This window comes from Melospiza melodia, unplaced genomic scaffold (assembly GCF_035770615.1).
Source record: "Melospiza melodia melodia isolate bMelMel2 unplaced genomic scaffold, bMelMel2.pri scaffold_35, whole genome shotgun sequence".
Taxonomy (NCBI): Eukaryota; Metazoa; Chordata; class Aves; order Passeriformes; family Passerellidae; genus Melospiza; species Melospiza melodia.
Genome location: NW_026948670.1, coordinates 6672744 through 6689577, shown reverse-complemented (window position 1 = coordinate 6689577; position 16834 = coordinate 6672744).

The following is a 16834-nucleotide window of genomic DNA, read 5'->3' as shown; positions in this document are numbered from 1 at the left end:
CCAAATCTAGAATGGAGCAAAGACCTGAACCATTTCCTTTGTGTGCTGGGATCCCCTTCTGCCTTTGGGAATTGGGCACTGCAAGGGGCTTGGTTAAGGCTACGGGAGCCAGGTGTGAATGGACAAGGCCAAACTGCACAGGGCCTGGGGAGTTCTGGCCTGGCTCCTGGTCACTCTGCACCCTCTTTGCAGGCCTGTGACACATCCCTGGCGAGGAAACTGGAGATTCCCAGGGCCATGGGGGCTCTCTCCCTCCCCCAGAGTAAACCCTCCCTTAACGCCTGGGGAAAACCATCCCCAGCACTTCCCAGGGAGCAGGGAGCGCTGTCCCGGGAAAGGGGAGCCAGGCTGCCGGCTCACGTGCTCGCCACGCTGGCAGCGGAGCAGCCTGGGCAGCCCTGGCAGGCAGGGCCACGGCCAGGAGGAGCAGGAGGAAGAGGCGCAGAGCAAGGGCCATGGTGCCTTGCCCTCTGCCAGTCCCGCAGCTCTTGCTGCCACCGCTGTCCTGACAGTGCTGTCCCAATGTCAGCACCACTGCTGCCACCGCCGCTGCTGCTGCAACAGTTGTGCTCAAGGACTGAGTGCTCGCTCCTTGTGCTGCTGTGCAACCACCGGGTCTGGCACCTCTGTGACCTCAGAGCCTGCTGTGACCTCAGCCTGCTGTGACCCCTGAGCCTGCTGTGACCTCATGGCCTCAGCTGTAGCCCCAGAGTGTGCCCGCATCTGTACAAAAGGACTGCCTTGATTGTTTGTGTGTATCCCAGGTCCATTGCTCAGCAAAACCTTAATTATCACCTGCTGACATTGTGGGTCAGACTGTGTCCATGGAGATGCTCTTGATGGCTTCCCTCTTTTCCTGGGCTTGCCACTGGAGGAGGTCCAGGCCCAGATGACGCCAGGGAAGGAAATGTGCCCTCAGCCCAGGGACGCTCAGCATGGGCTCCCCCAGCCCTGGGGACCCTGCCGCTGGTCACAGCAGCCCCTGCCGGGCTCCTGCCTGCCCACACCGTGGGCATCCATGGCTGCTCCTGGGCACGGAGCTGAGCCAGTGTGGCTGCCAGGTGGGCTTTGCTGCTGCTGCCACCCAGACATTGGGGTGACAGCTCCATCTCTTTATTGCAACAGAAATGCTGGGCCGAGCTCTGCCCACCTTCAGTAGGGGCCAGAGATCAGGGCCAGTGTCTTCAGGAGGAGAGGACCTTGTTTGGGTGGTGGCAGCACCTGCACAGCAACAAGTTGGTAAAGCAACTGTGACAGGGGCATCGGGCATGGGCATGGCGGTGGGGAATGTCTGGTACAGGTGTCCCAGACTGAGGCGTTTGGCCGCTCCTGTGAAGCTGCAGACGGACGCCTGTTGAGACAGGAGGTTGCTGAGCTCCCAGTTGCAGCTGGCACACAGAGACCCTCCTGCCCAGCAGGAGATTCCCACTGTGCTCAAAGTTTGCCTCTGAAGCTTGAGAGGTGAGCTTCTCAGAAATCCCAGAAAATATCAGGGAAAAGGTTGGTTGTTGTCGCTCAGTAAGAATGTCCAGTGGGAAAAGAGCCTCTCCAGTACGTTGGGTGCCTTGTGATGACTTAGTTCTTCTTAGAGTAAAGATCACCAATTAAATTCAGTTTTAGTTTTTATTCTGCAAGTAGTAAAGTGTTCTACCTTTTTCAGAATTCTTCAACTACTTTGAAAAATCCTGAACTCCTGTGGGAAAAGGGAAGAAATATATAGGGTTTTTTTTCTACAAAAACTGTTTCTGAATATTTTGAACATTTTCTGCTATGTAAAAATCCTGAACAATTTCTGCTATGTAAAATGAAGACAAAATGGGGTTGCTTTTTCTCAGGAGCCCCGTGCCCAGCCTGTCTGCCCAGCCCTGGCTGTGCCCAGACAAGCAGCTCTGCCAGCGCTGGTGGTAGCACACAGACACCCAAGCTGAAGGCCAAAGATGTTGGTGGACTCAGGCCCTTCCCTGGCAGGAGGGCTGCACCTCCTGGCCTGGCTGGACACCAGGGTCAGCACCTTTGGGGACAGAGGGTCCTCTTCTGCATGGTGAAGGCAACAGCATTTCCTCAGCAACAAGCTGGTAATGCAGCTGTGGGGAAGGGACAATGGACACTGGCACAGAGATGCAAGATGACAAGTCCAGTTGATTCTAGAAGTGTAAAAATGTTCAAAGTTATTCTGAATTCTAAAACTACCTTGAAAAATCCTTACCAACTATGGAAAAGGGGGGCAAATTTGTGACGATTTCTTTATTAGGAAAAAAATAAACCCTACCTATTTCTAAAAGTTTCTAATTAATAAAATGAAGAACTAAGCTAAAATATGGTGTCTCAGGAGCCCCATGCTTGGCCACTGCCTGCCCACCCATGGCTGTGCCCAGACAAGCAGCTCAGCCTGTGCTGGTGGTAGCTCACAGACACATGAGCTGAAGCCCAAAGACGTTGATGTACTCAGGCCCTTCCCCGTCTGGAGGGCTGCACCTCCTGGCCTGGCTCTAGAGCAGAGCCAGCCCCACTAGGGACAGAGGGTCCTGTTCTGGGTGGTGGTGGCAACAGCATGACCCCAGCAACAAACTGGTATTGCAGCCATGGCAGGGACAATGGACACCGGCACGGGAATGAGAGATGACAGGTCCAGTTCTCCCTGGCTGAGTTATTTGGCCAGTCTTGTGAAGCTGCAGAGGCGCTCCTGTGAAGAGAGGAGGTGGCTGAGGCCCCAGCTGCCAGTGGTACACAGGGACCCTCCTACACAGCAGGGCCCAGAGCTGGCAAGGCTCCCCAGCACGGCTGGAGCTGCTGGCACAGCTTGGCCCAGCTGCACAGCTGTCCCTCAAGGCCCCGGCCAGCAGGGCACGGCTCTTGGCAGGCTCCCGGGCCAGGAGCGGGCCCCAGAGCACCTCTGCCTTTCAAGGGCAATCTCGTCCCTGCTCTTTCTCCTCCCCACTGTGCTTTGCCTCTGCCCTGTGCCCCTGGGGCTGCTCTTGGCCAGGCAGCCTCAGTGGGAGCCAGTACTGGCTGCAGCCCCAGCGGGCCCCCCAGGACAAGGCCCAGCAATTAGAAGGCCAATGAAAGCTCTGGGCAGCAGCAGAACCCTCAGCAGAGGTCTTTAAACAATCACGGACTGGCCACACCTTGTCGTGGCTTGACCAGAAATGGGACATCTGGGATATGTTGTTTTTGCTGTGGTTACCAATGGGTGTTCGGATTTTAAGATGAGCACCTGGTTTGACCAGTGGGGCATTGGATCCGCCTCTTGAGACCACAAACCCAAGGAGTTAAAAGCAGGGCTCTTTTCCTTCAGAGCTCTCTTTGGATTTCCGGCGGGAAGGAGTTGGGTCTCTCCCCCGGCCCAGTTGCTGGCTGGGCTGGGGGAGGGGAAAGCCACGTGGCCCATCTACGGTAGGCCGGACCCGGTGGAAGGGTGCACGGGGCACCGAACGACCTGTTTACCCCCCCCTCCTTTTGGAGATGGAGAGAGAATGCAGCCTGTGCTTGAACTGTTACCTTGAAACTTGATATCATGTGCTGGCAGCACGGCTGGGAGGAGAAGGGGGGGGGGGGGGGCAGCAAGCAGCCCAGCCGCTTGGGAGAGCTTTTAACCCTTGTGGATAATGAGAACTTCACGGAACATTACCTTTCCTAGGAAAGGGATAAGAGAGGAGGATGAAGGAAGAAATAGGCCAGTAAGGGGGTCTGGCAAAGAGAAAGAGAGATGTTGAAGGAATGGAGGAAGATGGAGTGGCAATTTTGCTGGACTCTTTTGTTGTATATCCATGGACTGCTTCCTGGTGATACAGAGACTGCATTGCAGGGGGAAGCGGAGGCTCGGAGCCAGGAGAGTTCAGTGTTGAGACCCCTCAGCCCCAGGGGGTGTAGAAGAAATGGGGGGGACAAAGGTCCCAGAGATGTGAGTGTGCTCTGCTTGGAACGAGACGAGGCATCCTTAAAAAGGTCCACCCTGAAAGCAGGCCTCTGCCCCATCCCATGCCTGGTGGTGAGAGCACCTTGGCATGGAAAGAAGATGTCACGAGATAGCAGGACTCTGGGCGGTGCTAATTGTGACAAGAAGTCCGTGATACAAGGAAGGACTCCGTCTACTCTTCATGAGCTGAAGATTTGATTTTCTAAAGGGTGGTGCCAGACCGAGTGTGGATAATTTTGGGAAATGTAAATGTACTGGGGATCTGGTAGGAGGAGGAGGGGGAAGTGTTTCTGTGTAGTTTTCATTTTCCTTGTTTTTTTTTTTCCCTTTGTGGTTTAGTTTTTTGTAGTTTAGTTAATAAAGTTTTTTTTCCTTTTTCCTTAAGCAGGAGCCTGCTTTGCTTATTTCCGGGTACCACCTCACAGCAGATGCCAGGGAGAGGGAATTTTCATTGGGGCACTGGCATTGTGCCAGTGTCAAACCATACCAACTCTGAATTGGACTCCCTGAAGAAATACCTACAAGAGATTCTCAGGAGCTCCAAACAAGCAAACAGCCTTTACTGTCAACTTTAGAAAATCAGAGAAACTTTGGCAAATGGTTTATCATGACATTGTAGTGGTTTTGGTTTGTTAATTTAAGACTTTTTCCAATCTTGATATCTCTTAATTAATGTATTGATGAGTGTGGTTGGTTTTAGTGTCGGTTACTTATTTATGTATTTATTTTGTTGTGAGATAGGATTATGAGAAAGGTAAAGTAGGCTTAAAATTTTAAAAGGGTATAAAGAAAATTTTATTAAAAGCAAATTTAAAAAAAGGTAGTAAGAAATAAATTCTTTAGAACACTTTTTTTTCAACTTTTTTTTTTTTAACCTGACAATGTAAAGAAACTAAACTAAAAATTTCTAGTAGTTTACTATTTCTAGAATCGTCTTTTTTTAGTTTTAGGGAGAGAAGTTTTTCTTGATAAGTTTTTGGAGTTTTTTACAGGAGGAAAAAATAATTTTTTGTGGTTCTTAATTTTGTCATGGATAACAGTTGTCTGGGGAGCTTTGTTACTGTGAAGTTCTTTTATTGCTACAAGCTTTTTTACAGCTTATTGATGGGTTGACTAATGAGGTATTGTTCTAGAGGTGAGTTGCTCAAAGGTAAATGTTTTTATTATTTACTTATTAAAATATTTTTATCTCTGGAAATAGGGGTCTTCTCTTCTGGGTACTGGATTACTTTTTTTTCAGCCTGAACTTTTTATGAAATTGCAGTTATTTTAAAATTCATTTTAATATGGAGGGTTTTCTTTGATATTATTTTGAATAATTAAATATTTGTTTAGTTTTATGTGTTATAAAGAAAGAGTTTTTTCTTTATAGTTTATAAGAGGATTTTAGTTTCAAGATTAAATATTTTTTCTTCTTTTTTATTGGGTATTTATTTCTTCCTTACTGACTATGATGTTTTTATGGGTTTTTTTAATGTTTCTGTTTTGTTTTTTTCTTTTACTTGAGGGATGATTGAAGTATTGAGAGGGTTAACATCTGACCCGCCAGTAACTTGTGGTGGAAGTTGTGGTTGGGTTGTGTTAGGATTGGTTTTATGGACAGTTTTTGAGTTTCTTTGTGTTTAGTTGTAGGGTTATTTTGTATGAGTTGTAGGATGTAGGAGTTTTTTGTTTTCATTGTGTTAGGTAGGGAGGGGACATGGTGGTAAGATTTTAATAGCTGTGGCTAGCTTTTTTCTGGTTGGGGTTTTGTAGCCTCTTTTCTTTTCCCAGTCACAGCTCTCCCAGTCCCTTCACCCCTTTCCTTGACTCTGAGCCCCTGAACCTCCTTCCCAGCTCTTCATGTCATGTTGTATTCATATTATTGTATTTCATATTTCTAGAGTCTCATACCTTCTCTCTGTGTTTTCTCACACACAGCTGTTCACAGCAGTGTTGCTCCTGCTTCTTCATCAGGGCTCCTCCAAGACTCTCCCTGACTGCCCCACCCCCTTTTATCCCAGCTACCTCCACGGGCTACAGCTGCTGCCCAATTAAGGACATCACAGCTGCAGCCCATTTACAATAACTCGAATCAGGGCAGGGTCACTTATACAATACAGAGATCTTTTACTGCAATACATATATTTACTCAGACCCCTATAATGTCCCCCTTTTCCTTGGCCTGTGGAACCCCCTGGATCCCCAAACTCTCACTTTCAGCCTCCTAGCTCCTTCAAATCTCCATGTCTCCCCATTCTCCCCTCCCTCCAGTACCGGGAAGTGGTGCTGTTGGAGCCCAACCCAGGGGTCCCCAGTCCTTGATTGTGGGGGATGTGGATGGGACCCCCTGGGAGCGCTGGGGCAGTGAGCGGGGCTGGATGGAGCCACAGAAAGCAGGGATGGTGGGAGGAGCTGAGCTGAGCTATTGGAATACCCAGAGCTGGGATATTGGGATAGCCAGGGCTGGGATATTGTGAGAGCCAGAGCTGTGATATCGGGACAGCCAGAGCTGGGATATTGGGATAGCCAGAGCTGGGACATTGGGAGAGCCAGGGCTGGGATATTGGGATATCCAGCCCCGGCTCAAGGACAGGACCCGGCCCATGGCCAACAGTGCCCTGGAGACGGGGCCGGTACAACCAGAGGGGGGAGAGCCGGGACTGGGTTGAGATCTGTGAGAATGGAGGGCTCTGAGGGGCTGGGATGGGATCTCTGGAGATGGGGGGGATATGTGGGGCTGGGATGGGAATCCAAGGGGCTCCCTGGGTCTGGGACACAACTCCATGGATCTGTTCTCTCCTCGTCCCCAGGTCTCCACATGCTGCAAGTGGTTTCCAGCTGTGACCTTCTGTCCAATGAAGCATCCATGGATCCCACTGGTATGGCTACAAGAGCTGGGATTTCCTCCTCTTTCCAGCTGGGACCCAGGAGCCTTGCAGAGTCCAATGGTGCCACCTGGATCAGCCAGAGGTGCTGGGAATCCAAAGGGATCATGGTGGAGCAGATGAAGCATTACCTGGGACACACCTGGGTGGAAATACATCAGATGGGGTTGGGTGGCTCTGGAGCACAAAGGTGAGTGTGGGAGGGGAAGGGCAATTCCTATGGGAATGGGGGATTCAGGAATGGGGGACTTGGGAATGCAGGAATTACCATGGAATTTCCATGGCCAGATTTCACTCTCATTCCAGTCAGGTGAGAATTCCATGGATGGTTCTTCCCCCTAACCCACTGCCATGGGAATTCCATGGGGAAATTATTTGAATGGATGACCAATGCAATGCCAGCAGTGCAATGAGAAGTAATCCCTGCTGGGATTCCATGGGACATCAATCCCAATCCTTTGCCCAGGCCGGCTCTGCTGTGCCCGTGGCAGCACCAGGGGAGTGCCCTGTCCCTGCCCTGAGCCCAGCATGAGCCTTTCCTTGGCTTTTCTGTCCCTGCCTGGGGCAGGAGGGCACTGCCGGAGCAGCTTTGGTGGCCCCGGGCACCCGGCCGGGCTGCAGCCACTGCAGGGGCTCCTGGGGAATGTTCCAGAGCAAAGCTGAAAGCAAACAACGGTTCCTGGAGGGGATTCTGCTCCTGGGCCTGTGCTGGGAGCCCAAGGGCAACAGCCACAAAGTGCTGGAGCTCAGTGTCCCTCGGCCAGGCCATGTTCCCTGGCGGTGCCCTGTCCCGCGGCTGTCCCCTGTCCCTCAGCTGTCCCCTGTCCCTCAGCTGTCCCTTTTCCCTCGGCTCTGTGGGGCCAGGGGTGGAAGCAGGACCCGGGGCAGCCCTGGAGGAGAACAACCCGTAGCCCCAGCTGGGCCAGTTCCCCCAGTTCCCCCCAGGTCACTCCCAGCATGGGCCCTGTGGCTCCCAGTCACCCACAGGATGGTCCCAGTCACTTCCAGTTACACTCAGTATGATCCCAGTATCATCACAGTCACTCCCAGTATGATCCCAGCATGGTCCCAGGTGTTCCCATTCACCCCTACTATAGTTCCAGGCACTGAGACAGAGTAAAGATCCATTCTGAATTAGGTGAAGTGTCTAAGAGAGGTGAAAAGTCTGTGAGGCCAAAGCTGAAGGAAGAACTCGCATGCCGAGACAGCAAGGAGACAGAGAAAGAAAAACAGAAAAGACCACAAGGTCGATTTGCCCCCGACTTAGAAATTCCTTTGATAAAGAAGAACTGGTGCTAAATGTCACACGGAATGAATATGTATGAACTTATTGTGAAACTGTATGCATATGCATTTGGAAGGGGGATAAAAGAAGACCCGAGGTCTTCAGAAGCACGCATGCCTTGTTGAGGGACTTGCGTCCGGCGCGCATCGTAATAAAAGCATACCGGGCTTTACAACTTTTATAAAGTTGTGAGGTTTCTTCTTTTCTCCGCAAAACATTATGGCGAGCCAAGCCAGGAGTTCTCTGTCCCCGCAGGGGCAGGGGGGATAGACAGACCTCCAAGGCGCGCCCTAGGATCTTTTCCTGGTGGGGCTCCGCTCGTCTCAACTTGCCACCTGCGAGGACAGACAAGGACCTGCTGGCCTGCGGAGGAAGATACGGTATGTACTGAGGGGCCCCCGGGGGAGGGAAAGGAGAGCAAGGGAGTAAACCACCCAGAGACGTCTGGGTTCAGCTGATAGAGCAGCTGTATTAGAGATGGGGTTCATCATTCTGATAGAGCAGACCGCAAGTGGTTCTGGGGGTGAGCTGGGTGAACCCGTGTATGTGTGTTGGGGGTTAATAGTTCTGATAGAGCAGAACCGCTAGAGGCTCTGGGGGTGAGCCGGGTGAACCCGTGTATGTGTGTTGGGGGTTCATAGTTCTGATAGAGCAGAACTGTTGAGCCCGTGTGTGCTTTGTTTGTGTGTGTGTGATGTCCGGACACTGTGTTGCTGTATGGTTAATGTGTGCATTGTGTGGTCGGTGCACTGTGTTTGTAATCGTGCAAGTGTATAAGTGTATGGTGTATAAAAGAGAATAAATCTACAGTGTGGGGGGGTCAGTACTACCCGTGTTTGAAGCAGCCGAGTGAGGCCTGAGGCACCGGCTGCAGCAGGCTGCGGGGGCAGGGACAGAAGTGCCCCACAGAGAAGTGAGTGGAAGAATGTCAGTGATGGTATTTATCATGTTTAAATGTAGTGATTTGTGTAGATTTGGTACATTTTAACTGTGATATGAGCTCAGAGAGTTCCTTTGCCTTGGATGTTTGATTTTGATCTCTAGACTGTATGTTGTTATTTTGATTGTGTCCAAGAAAATTGATGTGAGTAAATGCTGAATTATGGTATGCTATGTTGTGTTGAGAAAAGCGAGCACTTTGAGAGATATGCCCTTTCCCAGTGGTTTTGTGTGGTGATTTTCTTCCGCTGCATTGTGGTAATTTGATTCTCAGATTGTATAGTAGTGTTTGTGGAGATTTTAAGATTTTGTTGCAACAAGAGTGGCATTTTACATAGGAGAACTATAGTACGGTGATTTATGCTTAACTACGATAGAGTTAAAGGAATTCTAAGAATTCTCCCCCTCACAGCAATTCAAGCCTTGGCTCTAGGGAATTTGAGATAAAGGGGGGGTGCAGGTGCAAGTGTTTGTGTCTGTGGGCATATCAGAGTTTCGGCTGTGACTAGCACAGTCTTTTTGCAAAGCAGTAAAACAAGTGTAAGTAGACACAGTGCTTAATTAAATTGTGCAAGAAGAGAACTAGAAAAGACTGATATTTTGTTTGATCAGAACATAGTGTCTATGTCACGTTTTTGATTAGCATGCTGTGTGAGGCAACAGTGGCTGTCCCCTGGGCACAGGGGCAGCTCTGGCTGCCCCGTCTCCCCAGGGAACACGAGAACGGCCTGTGAGCAAAAGCTGGATGTGCAGGTATTATTGCAGTGCGGTGTTTATGAGAAACACTGGTATTGCTGTTTTACTGTCCTAATAAGTGTCGGGGCACATGTAAATTAGAGGTTTCTGGTCAAGCAGATTCAGAACCTAAGGTCTTAGAGCTTGTGTGTGGGAACCACATCTGATACCTGCCACCTGGAGCTGTGTGTATAGGAGGAAAGTTGAGAAACTACTGTGAAGGTCTGTAAAAAGGTTTGAGTGGAAGCGAGATAGGCCAAGGAGAAATAAATAATGAGAACTGACCAGAGCAAAGAGGTTCCTAAATTAGCCCCTTTTGGGAGGGGCTCACTGGGAGAAGGCTGCCAGTAGGAGCAGCTCAGAAAATAAAAAGATTTATAATACATCATTGCTGTTAGTACTGTTTTAAAATAGGAGGATAAATGGGATCGAGTTTTGTATGCTGAAATGTCTTTGTGTTTTAAGAAATCACCCAGAATGGCAAAGAGACTGTAAGATCAGACCGCCCTCTGGTCTTGGCCCTTGAAAAAGGAAAACAAGGCAAAGAGAAAGCAAATCAAACATGTTGTTCAGCATGCAGCATAAGATAGCAATGTATGAAATCAAGCAAGGATTATCATGCTGAAATGTAAAGCAATCACAGTTCACAAAATGAGTACATATGATTTGCTAAAGGCTCCTCCCAAGGTAAGGGAGGAAGGGTAAAGATGACCTCCCCAAAAGGGAAGAATTCTTGTTGACACAAGAGCCATATATTCAGTTTTAAATAAAGCTTTAGTACCTGTGGAGAATGTTTATGCTGCAGTGTGGGGAACAACTGAACAACTGGCCAGTCTGAGAAGGCATACTTGTGCAAACCTTTAAAGTAATATGTGTACTATGTGTACCTAAAAGCTTTTGTACAATTTGCTCAATTTGCTAAACATTCTCAAATGAGAAAGGTTACTCTGGAGGCAAATGATATAAAGATGTTAGGCTTAACATTAACAGACGCTGAAATTAAGAAAGACATTAGTAAAGAGATATTAGAATAAGTAAATAAATGTTTTCAAGAGTATAGGCCTCTGCTGTACCAGGGAGACTGAAAGATGCTCCCCCATGAGCATCAAGCTTAAGGAAAGGACACAACTAGTGAGAACTGAGTAGTACCCTCAAAAGGAAGATAAGGAAGGAATCAGCCCAATAACTGATAGTACTGGATTAAGGGCTGTCAATAAGATAACACAGAATTTATACCCTGTGGTAGCAAATCCATATACTTTACTAACTTGTTTAACACCTGAGCTAACCTGGTTCACTGTTTTAGGCCTAAGAGATGCCTTCTTTTGCCTCCCTATCCACGAAGCCAGCCAGAAAATTTTTGCATTCAAACTCAAGCTCACATAGTCCATGTGCCTGAAGGCTTCAAGATTCCCCACTCCGATTGGAGAACAGCTTGCAAAGACCCAGAGTCCCGGGAAGCTCCACAAGAGGAAAGGAGGCTGTTGCAGTACGTGAACGATCTTCTAGTAGCCACTCGGATGAGGGAAGCGAGAGAAGCCTGGACGGTAAGCCTTTTGAATTTCCTAGGACTCTAAGGACGCAGAGTCTCAAAGAAAAGGCACAGGTAGTGAAACAGAAGGTAATCTACCTGGGGTAAGAAGTGAGTGCTGAGCAGCAGACTTTAAAGCAAAGAAGCCGTATGCTAAACCTTGAAACCCCAGATAACGAAAGAACTCCGAACCCTCTTAGGCATGGTAGGGTAGTGCCAGCTGTGGGTTTATAATTATGGACTGCTCGCCAGACCCCTTTATGCTCTTATTGCCAATGGAAACAGAGATCTCCAGTGGACACAAGATACCACATGGGCCTTTCGCCAGCTAGAGAGAGTGCCCTCATGTCGGCTCCAGCTTTGAAACTTCCAGATGTAAGTAAACCATTCTTTCTATTTTTCCCACGCAAGGAATTGCCTAGGGAATATTGGCTCAGGACTTGGACCCTTACTGAAGGGCAGTTGCTTACTTCTCTAAGCAACTAGATGCAACAGCCAAAGGATGGCCAGGTTGCCTCAGAGCTGTAGCAGCAGTTGTGCTGAATATTCAAGAGGCACGCAAGTTTACCCTGGGACAAAAATGACTGTGCTAGTGTCCCACACAGTGTCTGCAGCACTGGAAGTAAAGGGTGGCCACTGGCTCTCACCACAGAGGTTTCTGAAATGCCAGGCCATCATGGTAGAGCAAGACGATGTAGAGATAGTGGTGACTAATATTGTCAACTCAGCTTCTTTTCTCAGTGGAATCAAGGAGAAGCAGTACACCATAGTTGCCTAGAGACCACCGAAGCTACCTACTCCAGCCGCCCAGACTTAAGGGACACTACTCTGGACGATGCAGAGACCTGGTTCACTGACAGGGCAAAGTTCACAGTGACTACCTGCAGAGAGGTAATCGAGTCTGGACCCTTACCAACAGGTACCTCTGCGCAGAAGGCTGAGATAATTGCCCTGACCCGTGCCCTGGAAAGGGCAAAAGGGAGGAGAATAACCATCTACACAGACCCAAGGAATGCATTTGGAGTCATACATGCACATGGAGCCATCTGGAAAGAGAGGGGACTGCTGACCTCACAGGGAAAGAAGAGACAATCCAACTGCTGGAAGCAGTCCAGCTACCTGAAAAAGCATATTAAGGCACACCAGAGAGTGAGCTTAAAATTGGAAGAAAGAAATGAGCTGGCGGATGGAGAGGCAAAGAAAGCAGCAAAGGGTGAGGTACAGATTTTCCTCGAAGGTAAGCCATAATACAATAATACTAACCAAAAGAGATGTACAACTGCAAGGGGTGGGCTACCATTGAAAGAGAGGTAATAATCCCTTCCCATTTTCGTGGTTACTAGTGAAGGAAGGGCACTAGAAAACACACTAGGGGCCTAACTACTTAAAGGCCTTTTATAGAGTGTGGCTCCTTTCTCAAAATGACCAAGGCTGCAAGTGATACAGAGTGCATTGAAATGAAGTGTTGCCTTTGAAGTAGTAATTTCCACAGGCTTTCTAGAACACACATCTGTTTGAAACAATCGTTGTATCGTTGTCAGGAATTTAGATGCCACTATCACTCAGGTAAGCCGACAATGAGATCCTTGCCTCCAGACTAACCCCAAAACACGCCCCCAGCCAAAACTCGGTCAGACTGGGAGAGGCCATGAGCCTGTACAGCAGTGGCAAATTAACTTTTCAGAACTCCCAAGGAAAGGGGGGTATCAGTATTTACTGGTACTGATAGATACATTTTCAGGGTGGCCAGAAACATTCCCCACCAGAACTGTCAAAGCTCAAGAGGTGACCAGATTATTTTTATAAGGAATAATACCACGCTTCAGAGTTCCAGCCACGATATCCTTAGATAAAGAATCACATTTCATTTCCAAAATAGTGCAACAGATTAGTAGCCATCTGGGCATAGATCAGGAACTTCACACCCCATACCACCCCCAATCAAGCGGCCAGGTGGAGAGAATGAATCATTTGATTAAGCAGCAAATCATAGGACTGGGGCAAGAAGTTAATCTACCCTAGCCCAAGCTCTTCCACTAGCAATATTTCAAATTCAAACTAAACCTTGAGCTAAAGGAATGCTGAGTCCTTTTGGAATGCCTTATAGAAGACCATATAGAATACAAAGGGAATGTCCAGAATGTCCACCTACATGGTGGCATTAAGCAAACAGTTCAGAGTAATTGAGAAACATGTGGCTGGAACTCAGAGCAGGGAGTTAGATAGCCTGGGGATGATGTATGTGTTAAGTCTCTTACAGAGAAGACTTCGGAACCACAGGGGGACAGACCACTGCGAGTACTTCTCACCAACTTCACTGCAATCAGAATCAAGGAGCAGAATGCCTGGATCCATCACTCTCGAGTGAAGAAGGCCCAGAAACCCCTTAAGGAGTGACGCCAGGAGACAATGAACTGAGATTAAAACTTACTCGGGCAAAGTGAGTATATTGCGGTCGGGAGTAGCTCATATTTTAGTTTGTAGAATTGTATTGTGTGTAATCATAACTGAAGTTTCAGAACTTGAGAGTACCTCTGTTCAAAGTAATGCTAAATGGCCTTGGTCCCGGGCATTTAATTAGTATACTAGATCCATAAGAAAACCTTGTGAGATAAAAGATTTAAACATATCTACTGTAGTAATCCATGAGAATCAGGTACGTGAAGAGCAAGAATAGTAAGAACAAGAACTGTAGACTCTTCAAAGAATCAGAAGAGAAGAAATCAAAGTAGAGTGCCAAGTCATCAATAGGGTAGCTTATGAGAGACCAGATGTAATTAGTGTCTGAACCTCCCTTGGTATATATAAACACCAGGAAGTCTGTGGTAACCTAAGTGAATCAGACTGTTGGTGTAATTTCACCTTGATACAGCCTGTAGAAGTGACCTGCCTTTGAGCTCGAATTACTATCAGAATTTCATTTGAATTCAAAGTGGACACTGCACTTTTTACCACAGCAGGGCCTTATACACCCCATACTAGTTCAGACTCAACCCAAACTCCAAACTTGAACCTAACGTAGTAAAGAATGTGACTGAACAACAGCTCCTTAGGTCATTTTCCAAGCCGGTTGGCTGAACACTCAGGCAATGACTGGTAAAGGGTGCTGAACTGCAGGTGGTAAATTACCCCAAGCAAGAAAGGTGATTTTCTTTATTTATAGCTATCCCTTTTCCTACTGAAATTTAGATCAGTGATTGTCCCAGTCTGAGGCAGTTAGATTCTGCTTAAAAGAGGTAGAGAGAGACCCCCCCTCAGAGCTCAGCAGCAGGCTGTAAGATTTTGAGCATCACTTTTGTGCTAAGTGTTTCAAGTAGCAGAAACCTGATCCCAGTTTCTTCTGAGGCACTGCAATGAATTTAAGCTCTTCTCTTAGACTTCCCCTTCATTATTTACTTAAAGCTTGGACCTGAAGCTAAGGGCAAAGTGAGTGAAGTTTTGTAGACCAGGAGAGACATTCTTGCTTGCCACACATCTGGGAAATCAGGTGCTCTGGAGGGGGAAGGAGATTCCTGAGGTCTCTACATTTCAGAACAAACATCTGCCTCAAATATGACCTAAACCTCTGCCAGATACACTTGTGAAGTGTGTCTGAATTTGCAGTGTGAGCCCAGCACATCCCTCTGGCAGGGAGGGATGGTCATAAACAGAAAGCAGTTCCTGTTCCCCATAACAAACATCTAACTGGCATATTAGGGACAAGATTAGGAGTTTTAAATGGAATTGATTCAGAAATACTGGTGATTAAACTGGCCACTGCAGCAGGTGGCCTAACAAAATTGAAGCAGCCTTTACAGTAATCTCTATTGGCATTGGGAACTAGCCAATGACAGATTTCAAAAGTACTGCCAAAGTAAGGAAGTATGAAAAGGCCGGGGACCAAAACCACAAGTTGATAGTAGAAGCACTTAGTATAGTACAAGATAATGTGTCTTTAGCTTTCAGTTGTATACAAGCACAGTTATGGATACAAGCAACAGCAGTTCTGATCATATGGGAAAGGGGTGAAGGTAATTTTCCAGCTCAAATTCAAGAAATTGTGTGGGATAATGCAATTGATGTTGAAAGGAACTTTCAATCCTGGCAGACTATGGTGAATTTCACCTATGATCCTGTTTCTAATGTGGCAACTGCCTTTGTGCTTACCATACATAATGCCACTGTTTATGTTGTCCATCCCATCATTGCTCTAGGATCAAACTATGAAAAAACAATACTCTATCCTTCAGAACATGGAGTGTGGGCACGAAAGATGAATGGAAAGTGGCAGACAGTAAACTTAGAATCCTGCATTACTAGAGAACAGATGGGATTCATTTGTGAAAGCAATACTATTAATGCTCAGGATGTGTGTTTGGACACTGAACAGAGTATTTGTCACTTTGGAATTCGTCCAGTCACTGACCAGAAAACTGTGCTCGTATATACTGGAAAAGGGTGTGTGCTTGAGAACTGCTTGTGCTGCTGTACAAATTGATAGCAATGATGTTATTCTGTCTAGTAGAAACCATTCTAATCTCTGTATATGTAATTTTGTTAAGATTATTGGATGTGATCTTTGGGTGGTCACCAACTGCAAATGGAATCTTTAATAAGTTGTGCCACCCCATTATAGTTTTACTACTATTAGTTGGGGTAAGCTTAGGATTATCTATTATATTGTTAATTTGGAACTGGAGAATGCTCCAACGAATAGCTGTACTAATATCTTTTTCAAAAGCACATGGTGAAGCACTAAAAGACACTTACTGTTGTGAAGGTAAGTAAAAGAATTTACTTATTTCCTAGGAAAGGGGGGAATGAGACGGAGTGGGGATCCATTCTGAATTAGGTGAAGTGCCTGGGAGAGGTGAGAGGTCTGTAGGGCCTAAGTTGAAGGAAAGGCCGCATGCTGAGACAGCAAGGAGACAGAGAAAGAAAAACAGAAATTACCGCAAGGTCGATCTGCCCCAGACCTAGGAATTCCTCTGATAAAGAAGAACTAGTGCTAAATGTCACGCAGAATGAATATGTATGAACTTATTGTGAAACTGTATGCATATGCATTTGGGAGGGGGATAAAAGACGACCTGAGGTCTTCAGAGGTACGCATGCCTTGTTGGGGGACTTGCGTCCGGCGCGCGCCGTAAATAAACATACCGGGCTTTACAGCTTTTATAAAGTTGTGAGGTTTCTTCTTTTCTCCGCAAAACAGGTGCCATGGCAGTCTCTGACAACAGCAAAGCCGCTGGGACGTCCGGTGGAAGCAGCGGGGGGGAAGCCGGAACTGGGGAGGGAATCACGCTGATCGTGGGATCCGCCACGGGCTGCTCCGAGGGTCCCGCAGGGTCAGCAGCGTTTCCAACACTGTCCTGAACAGGGACTGACTCAGCTTGAGGCGGCGGGGACGCGTGGGAACACTCCGCCGCCTCGTCCCCCGGCCCTGAAAGCGGCGGCAGGCACGGCACAGGGCCGGTGCCGTCCCCCGCCGCTGACTCCAGGGTCCGCTGCGGAGGTGCAGTTGCAGTCTCCGTCGCAGCGCAAACAGGCAGCAGCAGAGCCGGGAGAAGCGGCGGAGCATC